Consider the following 16,705-nt stretch of genomic DNA (forward strand, 5'->3'; position numbering starts at 1 on the left):
ATAATTCTGTGTACACACAATTAAAGGAGAAAGCTTCCAATTCAGCTCAGAGTTGGTTTACGATGGCACAAAGAAAAGCCATAAATAATGAATACGCTTGCAATTATTCTGTTTCAGATTTGCATAATTATTGTGTTTTTCTTGTAAGCATCTGTTTGTGTTGCCGCATTGTTTGCTGAAGGACTGACCGTACCTTGCCTCAGAACCATGTTCATGAATGGTAATGCAAATTTGCATTATAAGAAAGACGTTCTCGTATTTTTTAATTAATATGTGGTCTCAAACAAAGAAGAATGTTACACTGAAGTAGTGGTATTTAATTTAAAGAAGCAGGGATGGGTGGTGCTCCGGAAGACTGCAGTGTGAAGATTTGATGTGGGATTTGTGTGGCTTAATATTTGTAAGACGAAATCAAATGTGTCCCGAACTTGAACTATCGGTTCTATTCGTAACACATAGTTTCTTGAACAGTTCTGAATGTTCAAACTTATTGCCGTTGGTCCTACGATTTCAACAGGATCATGCAACGTCAACTCACCCTGCTGGCACATTCAACATCATGGCCAGTATTGTATGCTATAAAAAAAGTAATTATTTGAATTATTTCCTTGTACACTTGTGTATGTTGTGTCCATTTTCAAATGGAAAGTCTTTTAATAATGGACGTGCGATGCTTGTATTGTACTATGTTTAGACTCCTCGCATTCAAACTGTATCAGAAAACTCAGACAGAAGGAAAATGCAAAACATGTTTTCATTCTCTTACAGTATATTATTTCACACTTTTTTTGACGTCACAGCATTGTGCTTCATCTGTGCGGGATGCTTTTTTTTAAATGATTTTCAAGACAGCCGACAGCAGCAATGGTAGCTTTACTTTACTTTTCTCATCTATAATGCAATATTAGTACATTCATAAAAAATCATAATACATTAATAGAAGGAGAGTAAGGCTTTATAGAAGAGGTTATGGACATAAATAATGCATATTTACTTTTGAGAAGGTTTATAAAATACAAATTTGTGAGTAAGTTCTAACTACTCAAGAGTCGTTCACCGTAACCACACTGTGTAATATTACTATGAATAACGCTATAATCTCAATGTGTCCACCTTATGATACTTTCATCTATGAAGCCTTATGAATGTACAAACACTGCATCATAGATGACTCCTTATATAATGTGTAACCAAAATAACAAGTATCAATTTCCCTTTCTCATTTATTTTTCTGTACACTTGGGCGACGGTGTAGCAGAATTCTTGTCCTATATTGATTTCAAACCATCCACCTAGGAAATGTGCCCAGTGGAACAGCAAGTCGCAGCAGAATCTCCCTGCACAACCCAATAGAAACTGAGCAGGTTGGTGTTACTTAGTGGCTAAGATGGATGCAGATGGTGATCCAGGACACCAGTAAAATCTCATCATCTGTTCCTCGTCCTTTGATCATTTCCTGAAAATCTCATCGAAATGAGTTATTTATCGGAAAGCCAGAGTGCGAAAACGTAGCCTAGCAGAGAAGCAACTGCAGATCCATCAATGTAGTCAGCAGATGTGCATCATATTTAGAACCCTGAATCCATCTGTCATTTTCAATGACCTTTCATCAAAACTCTGAAGAAACTCACTTTTGCTTGAGCCAGAGCTCTGCAGCGCCACGTGCTCGAGCCGGACTCGCCACCGCAGTCGCAGGCTGCTTGCTCTCGCCTGACCCCGCTGCTGTGTATAAGCAAAGAAAACATTAGCCAGGTGACTTATCGTGGAAGTCTGTGGCTGACCTTTTAATGCGCCTGTCATTGATTGCGTAGCGTGGTACGCTCAGTCCATCCCAAGGTGATAGATTATTCAATTAACTATTGACCTTTCCCGCAGACTCATTTGTCGATGAAATGCTTTTATGACAGCGCTGCATTTAGAAAGCAAAGGATGCTGAGTTTTGATTTTAGGATTTACAGTGCACATTATGATTTCCTGCGCGCGCGCCGCTCTTTTGATTTACATTGTGATGTTATGAAGTTTGGCTCCTGTGACTACGAGGATAAGCTCTTTCACGTCTTGGCAGCCTTGCTGGATTTATCATGCTTACTTTTCCGGCACTCGGACATATTTCATGGCCGAATGCGGCTTGTTAATGTAGCCTTGAGCTATTTGGAGAAGTGGAGAGATGTACAAATGTATTTGTTACCGCTGTACGAATTAATCAGCACCTATGAGGTGCCCATTTGGCAACCTCCCCCCCTGTTGTCTGGTGTGATGGAGATTATTCAGTCGCATCATAAAATGTACTCCGACGGTGGCATGTTTCTTCGCAGCCAGCTGGCACTTCACATCCTCTTCCTTTAATACAGTAGAGAGGTCAGAAATAATGTCTGTTTGTTTGCTTTTGGAAAACTGGTTTACACTTTCAGAAGGTCTTAAATTGTTCACTGCACTTTTTACCTTCATCGTCTGCTTAAAAGAACCCTGTGATCGAGCATGGTAGTATCAACGGCTCAAGTTTAGCAACTATCACGAATGCATGATCAAAATGTTGAAATAACTTTGAATATGTTTTGAAACTTGCACCATGTGGCAGGTCAATATATCGTCCGAAATCATCAGCCAAAATAAAAAATAATTAGAGGAGAAATGAGGCTTGCGTGAGGTTGCCATGGCACTAATGCATCTTTCATATGGTGGGGTAATAAGGCCTCGCTGCCACTTAAGCAAGTTTTGCACCACAGCGGTTCTTTAATTACCAACAACATATTTAGACTTGAGGGATCATTCATAAGTTTATTTCACCGTTTCACATTTTGGATGTGAGTTCTGGTGTCTGTCTGTGAAGCCAAATTCTCTTTTTTTTTCTTGTAATAACGGAGTATTACTTTCTCGACTGACATGTGCTTGACACAATGAAACATATACACATAACTCATTATCTAGGCCAGAGGGCTCAAACTCGACTGGGGTCCACCGGAGGCAAGTCGAGGCTGAGGCTGGGCAGCTGACTCGAGCGGTCAGGGGTCTTTTTGCTCCACATGACTGGACATTTCTCTCCCTCTTCAGCATGCAATTAATTCAGTGTCGACGATAAACATGACAAGACAACATAACAAGAGAAGCACCAAATACGCGACACAAAGTTGACCACCACTCTTTACCTGCCTTTCTGTTTGAGCATCCTGTGGTCTGCAGAAGGTCTGTTGGCCCTGCAATACCCATGATTTAGAGCATTATTATCTTCCACAACTGAATAGCTCCAGCTGAAGACAACCACCTGTCTCTCGATACGGAATGGTTAAGTTTAAGAGGCACCACCTAGTTATCAAAAAATGCTCATAAAAAAAAAAAAAAAAAAAAAAAAAAAAAAAAAAACGTGTAGGAGCCAGCATGAGAACCTGCAATGGTTGGAGTGATGTCATCAGCATGGGGTGGTATGTAAAACTGCCCAACAGGCATGATTTTATTAAAAAAGAAAAAAGAAAGAAAAAACATCATGTACATGTATAATAATGAAAGTAAAATTATAAATTTGTGCTGCTCTGTGCCCTTACCAACAACATATTTAGACTTGAGGGATCATTCATTCAAGTTTATTTTACCGTTTCACATTTTGGGGACTTTGGATGCGAGTTCTGGTGTCTGTCAGAGAAGCCAAATTGTCATGACTCCGCTTCCTGGCTCAGTGTCCCTGAGCCATGTTTTGCTTTTTTCCCTCTGTTCCTTTGGCACATGGCTGGAGCCGTTTAACCCCTAATCAACTAAGTACTTAAGCACCTGGACTCCAGCAGCATGTGCCAGATCGTCACTTCCAGTTCCTTGGACTCACCCGTTGTTTCCCTTTCTTGGGATTTTGGACTTCTCGTTCCCCCGTGGTAACTCCCGAGTCGCGTGTCTCTCCCTCTCCCTCTGTTCGGCTTCTTGTTTTCTCATGCTAGCTAGCTCATTTAACTCCCGGATCTCATTGTTTCGGTCTCTCATGCTAGCTAGCTGGTTCTCGTGTCTCTCCCTCTCTGTTCGGCTTGTTGTTTTGTGTGCTAGCTAGCTCATTTAACTCCCGGTTCTCATTGTTTAGGTCTCTCATGCTAGCTAGCTCATTTAACTCCCGGTTCGGTGACGCTTTCGGTTTGGACTTTGTTAGTTTGGTTACTCTGTTTTTTCATTCTGCGTTTGCTCTGTTTCTCCCGGTTCTGTGACGTTTTCCGTTGTGTGTTTTCTGTTGAGTTTCTGTAGTTTTAGTCATTAAATATTATAATTTGCTCCTGCCTCAGTGTGACTTTCACCATTTGCATTTGGGTCCCGCTCCTCATCCCTTGATTTGTTACACAAATTCTCATTTTTTTCTTGTAATCGTGGAGTATTACTTTCTCTACTGACATGTGCTTGACACAACAGGCATGATTTTATTAAAAAGAAAAGAAGAAAAAACATGTACAGGCATGTATAAATAATATAAATGCGTGCTGCTCTGTGCACTTTTTTATTTTCAAACCAAAACCAACAAAAAAAGAAAAGAGGAAAAAAAAACCACGTAAAACGTCATTTTGAAGTAGAGGAGACCCGCCATGTTTTTTCACCAAAATCTGCCTGGAGCAGCGAGTTCCACTGATTTCTCCTCCCCCGTCGTTGAAGGTGTTCTGATCAGTCAGATCAGCCGCTGTCGAGTTCAGTTCCAGTGAAAAGACTGCCATTTCCTCTTCCCGGCACCACAACTCCGCCCATCTGCCGCTGCTCATAGGTTAAAACAAACGGCAGGAATCTTCCTTTGCCTGCGGTTAAATATCCAGCCATGAGTTGATGCCGTGTGACATGTCTCGCCAGCGCCAGTTTAAGAGCCCACCTCCTCCTCTGCCCGTCCTCATTGTTGTTAAAGAGGATGTGACAAAGAGCAATATCAGTAGAATGAATATTTAATACCCCGCCATCACCACCTCCCTCTGACTTATTCATGTTCCTCAGGCATATCAGCCTCACACAGCCCTGCTGCCTGCACCTGTCTTGTTCCCTCTCACCGAAGAAACATGAAGTCATCATGGCCCAGTAATAACTTCCACGCCGAGTGCAGTGGGAATCCTGATCAAGCCATCTTTTAGAAATGATGAAGGCTTGTAGCGCGGTGATAGATATCAGATATCTGGTACACCTATTAAACCTCACGCTCAATTTCAACAGTTTTGGCAGGGACTCCATCCATCCCGTGTCGGTGCCAATTGGCGGCGGGATCACGTACAGGTGGACGGGGAAGCCTCAATTACGCACAAAAGGGAAAGTGAATATCGCTTAGTTGGGCTTTGACAAGATTTATCCGACAGCGCCAGGAGCGCATTTAAACAGAGCTGCGTGACATTGATGGAGTCGGGCAATCAATTTGGACTCGTCTGAGCACAAGCGGTTTGAGAAAGCCGCTGTCAGTGTCTGAGTGACGGGTCATCATATCACCGTCATCCGGCTACTCAACCCCCCCGCCCGCCCCCCGATCCCTCCACCCTTCCTTCGCTCTTCACGAAGAGGAGAACAGAGCCAAAGAGGGACTGGCGGTTAAATCAATTGGTATATTGGTATAGCTGAGAACCTTGGCTTAAATTCGAATCCCTCAAAGTCACTCACTTCTCCTTTTTACAAGGAGATATGAATGGACACGCTCATTTCTGAGGACCGCTTTCAGCTTTCATAGGATAATGCTCCGAGAATGACACTCTAAAAACAGGTTATAAATGAAGTTCTGAGGTGAAGTCACGGGGTGGAGTCCCCTGGTCCCCAACCAGTCCAACAGACATGAATGACTCTATTGTGTCATCATGGGCCATAAACTTTACTTCTCATCTGCATTTCTTGCATCTTTATCCGTGATGTCCGGAATCAAAACCTTTATTCACGCTATTTCCTTGTCCTTTTTTTTTTTTTTTCTGGCATTTGCCATTCGAAACAATTTCATCTATCCACGTGTGAAATAAAGTGACTAATATTTCCGTGCAAAAACCATTTTCATGCTACGCAGCGCCACTGTCATGAGGAGAGTAACGGAGGAATAAAAACAAGGTACACTCGAGTCATCCTCGGGCAGCATCTGCGCGCTGGTCAATAATTCACCATTCTGAGACAGAGTTTTGAAAACAAGGATAGGTTGCACTTCCAGACCTGGAGTCATGAGAAGGGTTATGGAACCTTTTTAATAATGTATGGGCGTTGCATTTTGAACCCGCAGCAGCATTCATACATTTTTTAAATACGACTACTTTGCAGAAAAAAAAAAGGGTGGGCTAACTGTGTTTGGTCTTTTACTATAAATAACGCTGGAATCATAACCATTGCAAATACACATACCGGGGAGTTTCTTCCTCTTAAACTGTCTTTTTTATTTGTTTTGCATTCTAAATTATTTGACATCCATAAACTGTGTCTTTCATCTTATCACCTCTGACCTCGAGGACCTGGATTCTTGTAATATTGCCAAGGCAAAGGAGTCAGATCTTCAGAGTAGCGCTCATCAACTAATGATAATATGCTAAATGACTTGCCAACCTAAATTCATGCATTTATTTATGCATCCATATGTTTCACATACATGAATTCCACACGCAGGAGAAGGGAAACGGAGTTCAGAGTTCAGCAGGGATGTCTTGGCACACTGGCAGAGAGGAGATGTTTAATTAGCTGTTCCGTGTGAACCTTTTGTATTTAGCTCCCAGGCTGTGCAATACATGTCTATTTGATAAACATTTAGCTCATCTTTATGCAGGAATCTCTCTTTGACTTTAATTAAATTGATCATCTTTTGAACTTGCATGTTACGGGAACATAGAGGAAAAACAACAACAACGAAAAGTTAAAGTTAAAAACTGCTTCAAGTATGTTTCGTCACCGTGTGTGGAGGGTATTTTCAAATGGAACTACAAGTTAGTGCTGTTGAAGAATGAGTGATATTGCTTGAAATATGACGTTAAAATGATCAAAATAAGTTGGATATTTCAAGCACTTAGCAGGGAGACTAAGCTAACTTGTCCTGCTCACATTGCCAGAATTCGTTTTCACTTAATGGGTTTCGTACGGATGTCTTCATCTAAGGTGATGGCTACAATGTGAGTCATACGGAACCACTTCACTATCACGAGGGTGAAGTCAATAGTCAACACTGTATTTTCTTTTTCATTGTTTCGTGAATTAAGAGGGAGTCATTAGCCAGTTAGCATATAGGCAAAAAAATAAATCAATAAATAAAAATAAAAATTCAGACACTTGCATTCTGTGAGCTACAGACTGGACTGCTATATTTTAATTTGATGTTTTCATTCAGTTTCAACACATTTTTGTTATTTGTTGCTGGTGACTTTAACACTGACAATGACGAAATTAGAATTTGGTTTGGTTAGATTTTCTAAAAAAAAAAATCTATGGATTGAAATGTCTTAGTTTGTGTCTCTATAAGCCACACCTTTTGAAACACAAAAGGTTTTTTTCCAAAAGTTTTTTTTAGTCACTGTACATCAATAAAAAGGAGTATCATTTTTTCACGTTTTCCATCCACTGTTTTTACATACAGTGACATGTTTTACAAGCCATACATTGATGTGTGGTACCTACATTGTCATCTTGCTTTTTATTCTCCTATGAAATGCCTCTTCAACAGGCTTTTGGAGGATTTTCAATTGAAGTCATTTGGATAATTTAAATTTTAATTAAGGATACGTTCATTGAATTTCACCGCTAAGAAACAAGCACAACAGTTTTCCTTCATTTTGAATAGTAATATTCCTCTTTACTGGTAAATGAACCAGTCACACTTTTTTCATGCAGTACATTTCATACAGTTTTTCATTTGAAGGGTAACATTGTTACATTATTACATCTACAAGCTCCTCAAATGGTTGTAGCAGTGAGGCGACATCCTTCGAAAGTTGAAAGTTGTATATAAAATGAAATCATTTGTTTCATTGGGTGTGAAACATTCATGTAGTTTATATTCTGTAGAACGTGATTAAGAAGAATTGTTGAATTGCATCCATCCATTTATCCAGCATCCATCCATCCATCCATCCATCCACCCACCCATCCATTCATCTGTCCATCCATCATCCATCCATCCACCTGTCTGTCCATTCGTTCATCCATCCATCCAACCATCCGTCCACCCATCTATCATCCATCCATTCATCCATCCATACATACATCCATCCACCCACCCACCCGTCCATTCATCTGTCCATCCATCCATCCATCCATCCATCCACCTGTCTGTCCATTCGTTCATCCATCCGCCCATCCATCAATCCATCCGTCCACCCATCCACCCATCTATCATCCATCAATCCATCCATCCATTCATCCACCATCTATCTATCCACCTGTCTGTCCGTTCATTTGTCCATTTATCCACCAATCCATCCATACATTCACTCACCCATCCATCCATCCATGCATCCATCTGTCCATCATCCACCCATCCATCCATCCACTTGTCGGTCCATTTGTTCATCCATCCATCTATCCATCTATCAATCATCCATCCATCCATCATAGAAGAACTTGATGGAAGAAGTACTGGCTGGCTCTTCCCCAAACCATCTCCAGTCCAATTACGCCAGTGTTTTGAAATAGCACGGAGCTGCTGACCCCGTGACCCGGTGCATGAAAAACCTCCTTCCAAACCATGAAACCTGTATATTTGTCTTTATCATATGTTGTAAAAACCGTGGCAATGAGCACATCTTGATCTGAGGCTTTGCAAAAGAGTCCAACGTCAACGTTTTGATTGGAGTGTGTTTTGGTCGTACAACTGAATAGCTAATTATTCTGTCAGTCCTCGTATGATGTAGAGGTAAAACAAAACACAAAAGTCTGTGAGCAAAGGCAAGTGTGCATCTCGTGAAATAATATACCCCGTTATAAAGACTCCGTTCCAGCCAACACACTCAAAAATGTGCTCATTGTTGCAGCAGAAACCTGTCCAACGTCAACCTTGCATACATGAGGCCTTCTCTTTCATGACTGAAGCTACATGTTAAAACACTCTCAGATTACATTCTGAATGAATAGGCCACGAGAGAGCTGCGGTGGATTGCTATTCCTCAAGTCTCAACCCTCAGGTCTGGCAGCAGACAACAAGAAAGATTTTTAGACGGACTGAAGCGGCCGATTCTATAATCTGCAACCCATAATTTCCAGCATGCAAGAGAAAAGGTTGCAAACCAAACAAGCTGCAGTCACCTTTCCCAGACCTAAATGTGACATCCCTCCAGTTACACAGATTTATTAAACAATATCTCACGACTGTTTGACTTTGTGTCAACACCCAGGACTCTGTGGCGGTGCTCAAGCTGTTTTGTTGCCGTTCCTGGTTTTAATCATTACTGGACGCTTTCCACTTCCTGTCCGAAAAGTGAAACAGCTTAGGAATGTCATTCTTTGAAAAGAAAACAGAGAGGATTCACAGAGGAAGTCCTCCCACAGTCCTCTGGTCAGAGAAGCACAGACGAATGCACGTTCACACAGACACACACGTATGTCTTCTCACACCCACACCTACAGTGTCCCACGTAACCTTCCAGACGCACACACACACGCTGACACACCCTGATATTCAACACATATTCTCAGTTACAGAAACACTGGCCCACGCGCGCGCACACACAGGGCAGCAGCAGGGCTTGCTGGGAAACATCAGACACCCGGGGAGGAAGGAGCACAGGCTTTTCCCACATTTAGACTGCACGGATACTTCAGATGTCAGGTTAAAAATAGAGTTCACCAAGTCACCGCTGGAGTAGCAGTTTACCCCGCAACCCCACGCTGATCGGGTTATCATATTAGCTTATTAAAACTGAAAAAGCTTTTTGATTTCTCAATTATTTTAAGCTAAGACACACTAAACTGCTAATCCCTAACTGGTTGTTAGTGACATGGCTCAAGTCTGTTGAGCAAGCCACAAGGAGCAAGACATGTGTGTCATGTTTGTATCAGACTATCAGGCTTTAAAAAAAGACTCAGACTCACAAATCATGTCTCCATTTATTGAATAGTATAAACAGTGTTGTGCCACTTTCCCTGAAGTCAGTCTTGTCTTTTCTATATTGTAATATATTCTCTTCACAGTCTATTGTCTGTTCCGTGTGTTGCCAATGACCTGGTTCCTTCAAGGCAAATCGAATATAGCGACATTGTGATTTTCTGAGCAAGCAGCTGACCTTCCAGTCACAAGCTTTTCCTCTGCAACTTTCAGCTGACCATTTTATGCAAAACAATCTCATTTCACATTTAGTCACTTCTGTGGCCAACACCAAATTGTCTAACCGAGTCACCGTCTCCAAATAAAAAAAAAAACCCGTCTGGCCTTTTTACATGTTCCCCATGCTGCCTAAGTCCGTCCTGATCCTGGCACCCAGTCGTGTTTCATTTGGTTCACGTCTCTGTTGCCCCATAAGGGTGAAATCTTGTTAAAGCGCATACAAGATGATTAACTGAGCCGAGCTTTGAGCAGGGGGATCGTAACGTGATGCGCTTGAGCCTGAACATCAGTATTGGCTGTAGCGCTCTCAAAGAGCATGAAGAGCTTGTAGACAGTCATCAGCGTCATCATTTACACTGCTGTCTGAATGTGTGACTCACTTGTAGTGAGGTTCAAACTCAAGAGTATTTTCCCAGAAAACTGGGAATTCTTTCCAATGGTAATCTCTTTGGCTTCCTTTGCGCTGATGTGAAATCACCAGGAAGAGATGAATTATGTTTCACAATGAAGTCTGAAGCCTTTGAAAATGAAGCATGTTGATCCTGACCTGGCCTTTCTAGCCTTTTATGGGGACACACACACACGCAAGAAAGCTACAGATTTGAAGGAAAAAAAAGTTTGATATGCAGTGTCTCTGACTCTACATTCAAATGTTTTTGCGAAATGTTACTAGCAATGGAAATAAGTAGAGCACGTTCGGTCATTCTTGGACCAACTTTTTTCACCATGATGATGTGGGTGCTACCACAGATTGATAGATAATCCTACGCTAGGTCAGCTGACTGTGGTGAGAGGACCGACCTCTGACTAGGGGGCGTGGAAGCTTTCTTCTTGTTGAGGAAACCTAGCAGACTTCTATTCATTCATTTTTCAACATGTTGTCCAGTGATACGTTTGGCAGCCTTTGAACGGACTGTTGCCTTTTGTTTAACACCAGCACTGCAAATAGAAAGTAACTTCACTGCAGCTGTGTGCATACGCACATATTGTAATCTCTATTCTCTGGTTCTCTGACTGTACCGCTTTCACAGATCAGAGTTTTAGTGTCCAAATGTAATCTGCCTCTTTATTATTTTCCCTCGCAATCAGCAGAATCGGAGACCGCACTTCTCCACGAGCACTTTCCTTGATTGTTTCTTGTATGAACCACCTTTCTCTCGTCCTCTTCATCCTGATGCGAGGTGATGGTGTGCTCATGTATTTGCTTATTCCGTGCGCAAACGCTCTAAATCAGATTTATGTAGTTCCAGACGTCACCTCGCTGCACCGAGCAAAGAGACACCAGAGCGCATTAAGACTTGCCCTGAGGGGAGAGATGCACCGCCCATACGGGTCACTGAGGATTACGGCAGGAATGATCATTTACGTTTTATTCTTTTCTGGGTCTAAAAATATTAACATACTTGTTACAGTAAAAGCTTCCGGTTGCATATTTTGGATGGGAAATGCTGACACCGTTCTGTTGTCATGTGGAACAGTATAATTTGAACTCACTATTTTTTCTAATAACTTACAAGATTATTATTTTTTTCTAAATTCACCAATGTGTGCACAAATGTGAACAATCTACTATCAAACAAAGACACTGTTCCAAATTTATTTCAGACATTTTACCTGTGGCAGCATACATTATTATGTATTTCTATTTTTGGGGAGTTAAAATAAGTAAATTGTGACATTTAAAAAATGATTTCATTCAAAATGTTCTGTTTTTTTGTCACATATTTACATAACAAAAGTGTGGACATACCAAAGACACGGGTGTTTGCTTTCTAGCTACACTATTGTCTTTTGTTTTTAAGCAACATGCCGGGGGATGGTGGCAACCCAATCTGAATAAACTGAATAAATCACTAGCAATAGAGAAAGGAATCAGCCTTCATAGAATTTATGCAGTGATTAGATTAATTTGATTTATTATTGATATTGCGTCTCATTCAGTTCTGACTCTCTCTCTCTCTATATATATATATATATATATAATTTTTTTTTTTTCTTTCTCAAATGCAAATGCTTAACTGACAATGTATACATTACAAATATAAACTTAAATGTCGCTCAATTTCAAATTCATTCAATTAAAATGTGAGGTAACAGGCCAAACAAAAGCTTTTCCTTGACCTATTTATGTGTAATATTTAGAATGTCTTGTTGTTGAAATTGGAACATAACAAATAACAAAACTGTTTTTCCACACTCTTTTGTGTCCAGTGGTACAATGGTCCTTGCCTCATGGTAACAGAAGCATAACTCACACAGTCTCAATCTGGAGTATTTTACTCAAAAAGTTTCCTTACAACATGTAACTCAAGAATCAATTGCATCTGGGACAATATTAATTTGAAGGAATTGCGGGGATCCACGATAACGTAGCTGGTAAAACAGATGACAAATTTAGTTTCCCATGCCGTGTCAGCATCTGGCTTCATCTCCGTCTTCTTGCTCAGTAGTCGACTCAGCAGTGAGGGCGGCTGCTCCATGACGAGATTGTGTCTCTGCGTTTGAAACGCCAAAGATTATCTGAGGCTCTGTGTTGAGATGTGTACCTCATTGATGTAACGTTTTACAGATGGCGGAGTAGCTGCCGTGTGAGGGAGCGAGCGAGAGAGCAAAGCACTATAATCTCCTGATGTGTGATGACAGGTAGTCTCAAAGCAAAGCCGTTACATGCTGTACCTGCAGCAGCGCTCCATTTGATGGGAGATCAGTGGGCTGTCGACTCCGCTAACAGTCGGCGTGTGCAACAAATCCATTGAAAGGCACAAGAGACAAACACACACCCCACACATTGACATATAAAAGCCTCACGGAAACACGCGCACATGCAGATACACAAATACCGACGGGGAAAAACATGAGCTCATGAATGGAGATACCACAACAAACATGTTGCCGGCTTATTGTGTTCAGTAGATCACAATCCAGAATCAAATCCACTTAGGAAATTCAAACCTGTGAAATCCGTTTAGACGTAGCGTTTCAATAATAGGCCCTTTCACATTCACTGACAGAATTACAGGTGACCAGTTTCTCCTGACTAAATGTAATGGTCTTCATCATCACTGATGCTGTTTTGGTTGATCTGCAGGCCCCAACCGAGACACTGTCTGAAAGTGGCGGACCGAATCAGATTAGAGTTTCACTTGTTGCATTGTGGGAGCGCCATTCATTGTCGACATGACGCAATTATGTCCAGGGTCATATGATGTTATAAGTTGGGTCAGATGTGGCCTGCAGCTGTGATATGCCTCATTTGGACCGTCGCAGTTTTGATGGACCCAATCTAATGTGGTCTGCGCTGAAACAATGGTTCTGTTATCGACAGTGATTTATCACGAAACATTAAAAATGATAATTTTTTTTTTTTTTTTTTAATGGCCTAGTTTCTTATAGTTAAGCCAACATAAAGAAGCATAAACAACTCTTTGTTGCTTTTCATTTGTCTGCTTTATTACCGTCCCGCGTGTTCCTCCTCTACACACTCAAAGGCCGGTATCAGTTTTCCTATGCTTAGAACGATTTAGCTCTCAGCTGAGCCACATCAGAGACTAGAAAGGAGAGCACCCCTCCATCAAAGAGCTCTTTAAATGAAATCATGTCTTCAGATGATTCAAAGGAAATACTTCCGCTCCCCACTCTGAGTGAAGAGCCGCCCTTTAAGTCAGTGAGGACACTACTCTAAAGAGGTGTGAGGGAGGTGTCGCTGGGGAGGGGATTCATGATAGACTTGTAAATGTGCACATGAAAAATACAAATTGTGAGAGTGTGTGTAGTTAGTCATTGTCCGTTTGGACATGCAAAAGTTGTATCCACTGCCGCTGTCAGAAATAACGTCAAGACAGTTGGAGCTCGAGGTCAGCCAGGTTTGTTCCACCTTTTGGTGAGGTGTATTCACATTTGTCTGCATTTCTAAAATTTGAATTTGGACATTTGTGAATTGTTTCAGAAGCATTCGTGGCTGAATCTTGATGCATCGAAGAACTGACTTTTTGCCCGGCCACGACCAGCACGCCTGAATTCCTCCCCAAGTTTTGTTCTATAGTCATTTTCAACATTTACTGTACTGGACAGTTTTCTGTAGACAATGGATTTAGACAGTAGCTTTGTCTTGAGATAGAATACACCTTTCACTTCAGTGTGTCATCATTTTAATCGACCAAGTCTGTTTTGAAATGTGCTTCTGAGCAGCTAGATAGTCGTCTTAGTTAATCTTCCGAAGCTAGTCATTTCATTTTCTGCTCCAGTATCTTGATAGTGAGTCCGCCAGAGAGGTGCAGCTTTTACCTAACACATCCACCCATTCTCACCTCCATCGTGAGAAATCTGTTGACAGCCTTGGCATGTGCGCGATGGAAGTTGATTATAAGTGTAGTCCTGAAAGGTTATTTATTTGTCTCATCAGTGGGAGAACCTCATCCTCAGAGTGACATGTTAATGCTGCATGAAAGTGAAGGAGGGAGAAGTCATATGAAAGGATGTGGTGTGAAATAATTTCAGACATGTTTGGGAGATGTCTCCCACTGACACCCAGTCGCACAGGAGAAGCACCGTGATGTGATGGAGTAGCTCATGTCTGATGTGTGAAAGGTGTATTTATTCATTCTTAATTTTTTTTTTGTTCCCGAGGCACTTAGGAAGAAAATATGTTAACTAATAGTTAAAAATCAGCACCACATATTTTACAACAAAACTGAATACCACATGAACTGAAACTGAATACCACATGTATTGCTCATGAGATATATATATATATATATATAGGATTTCACCCCCCCAGGCCTTGACCTTACATGTCCTGTAAAATCATTGTATGTGTCCTACAAGAGCTTTGGCCGATGACACTTGTCAAAGTGCACCAAAAACACATTTTCAGATTTTAGGCTCCCTTTAAGCCCGGAATTGTACCCGTCACTTTCATTCACATGCATTTTTGCGTTGGTAATTCTGTTCACCAATATATCTGCTAAAGGGGGCAACCTACAGTCAAAAGTCTAAGACAACGACAACCTCCAAAACCAACATGGCAACTGATCATGTTTCTCTTGCACAAAAGACAGAATCGGAGGCAATGTTGCGGGAGGTGGTCAGTAAGAGGCTGTTAAATATACTGCGACTGGAGGTTGGAGAATTTCTGGCACTATGTCGTGTCTCATTAGAGCTACGTATCGGGCAGTAACAGCAACACTGCCACCCATGGTTTCTGGAGGTACTGCGCCGTTTGGTCAGTATCCATAAGCTTTGTGCAAACAAACGGGTATACGAATGAAATGAAGGCAGAACACAGACTGAAGGTCCCATAGGAAACATTGAGCAGAAATGGGCCTTTACTTTGTTGTTGTTTTATTCCAATTAATTGATTTTCTGTCACCATATGTAAGGCAGGCTCCTACATGTATCCATGTTTTTTTTTTTTCTTATTCTGTGAAAATCCATGTGTATCTTTGTAAAGGTGTCACTGAAATACCTTTACATTGTGTCACAGTGAAAATCTCCTTACCTAAAGCAATGTCCAGCCACATTATTGAAAGAGGAAACTCGAACACATGACAGTGTAACAGCACTGTGACTCAGCTGCAAATGACAACTCACCCCAATCGATTATGTCAATCCTCATAAATCATTACCTTTTATGACCCAATCAAATTCATTCATGTCCTTGATAATCGAAAGTATTCTCTTTCTCCCAAGGACCATTGCATTGGCATTAAAAGAGGTAATGTCTGCTTTGCCCTCACTAGTGAGATTATACTATGAAAACTAACCCACCGATTGAACCCCTCCATTTCCTGAACTTTCACATGAGAAAAGTGTGAGGGCGCGTGTGTTCTTATAATGAATGGAGATCTCCCATCCACTTTAGAGGAACATCCTTTTCTCATTATTCTGCAATAAATTTAACTGGATATGTCCTATATTTAGTGAGCTCGAGCCAGAGATGTGGAGTTTCTAACTCATGAGCCCTCATTTTTGGCTCCACTGCATTTGGCCAAAGACAAATCTTTTCTTTAGTGAATATAATAAAATAAAGATATATGTTCCTCTTGAAATGATGGTGTGCAGCTTGACATGTGGGGTAAAAAGCCTGCTGGTTCTCCAGTGGAAATACGCTGCTTGGATGCCATCCTGACTAGCATTGAGAGGTGCAAATACTCCGGTGAATGATGAGGGTCAGCGGGAACTCACTCTCCTCTGTTTGGTTTTTTTTAGGAACATCATGGACCAGCTGGACAAGATCAACCTCCCTCAGGAAATTGGTGACATCTCCCTCCTCCCTGTGAGGTTACCGCGACCCGATTTTGTTCTTATTTGTAGATTCCCTGTTATTTATTTACTGCTCTCTGGAGGTCGTCCTGTGTCGGCATGAGTGCTTCAGGTACTCGCCTGTCTGCTCGGTTCAAACTTGTTTGGCATTCTAAAGCCACACCTTACTGGCACAACTTTCACCCTCTGAAACGAAACATTTGACATTAAACAGTGCTGAATGCGAGATAATAAAGA

This window comes from Synchiropus splendidus, chromosome 1 (assembly GCF_027744825.2).
Source record: "Synchiropus splendidus isolate RoL2022-P1 chromosome 1, RoL_Sspl_1.0, whole genome shotgun sequence".
Taxonomy (NCBI): Eukaryota; Metazoa; Chordata; class Actinopteri; order Syngnathiformes; family Callionymidae; genus Synchiropus; species Synchiropus splendidus.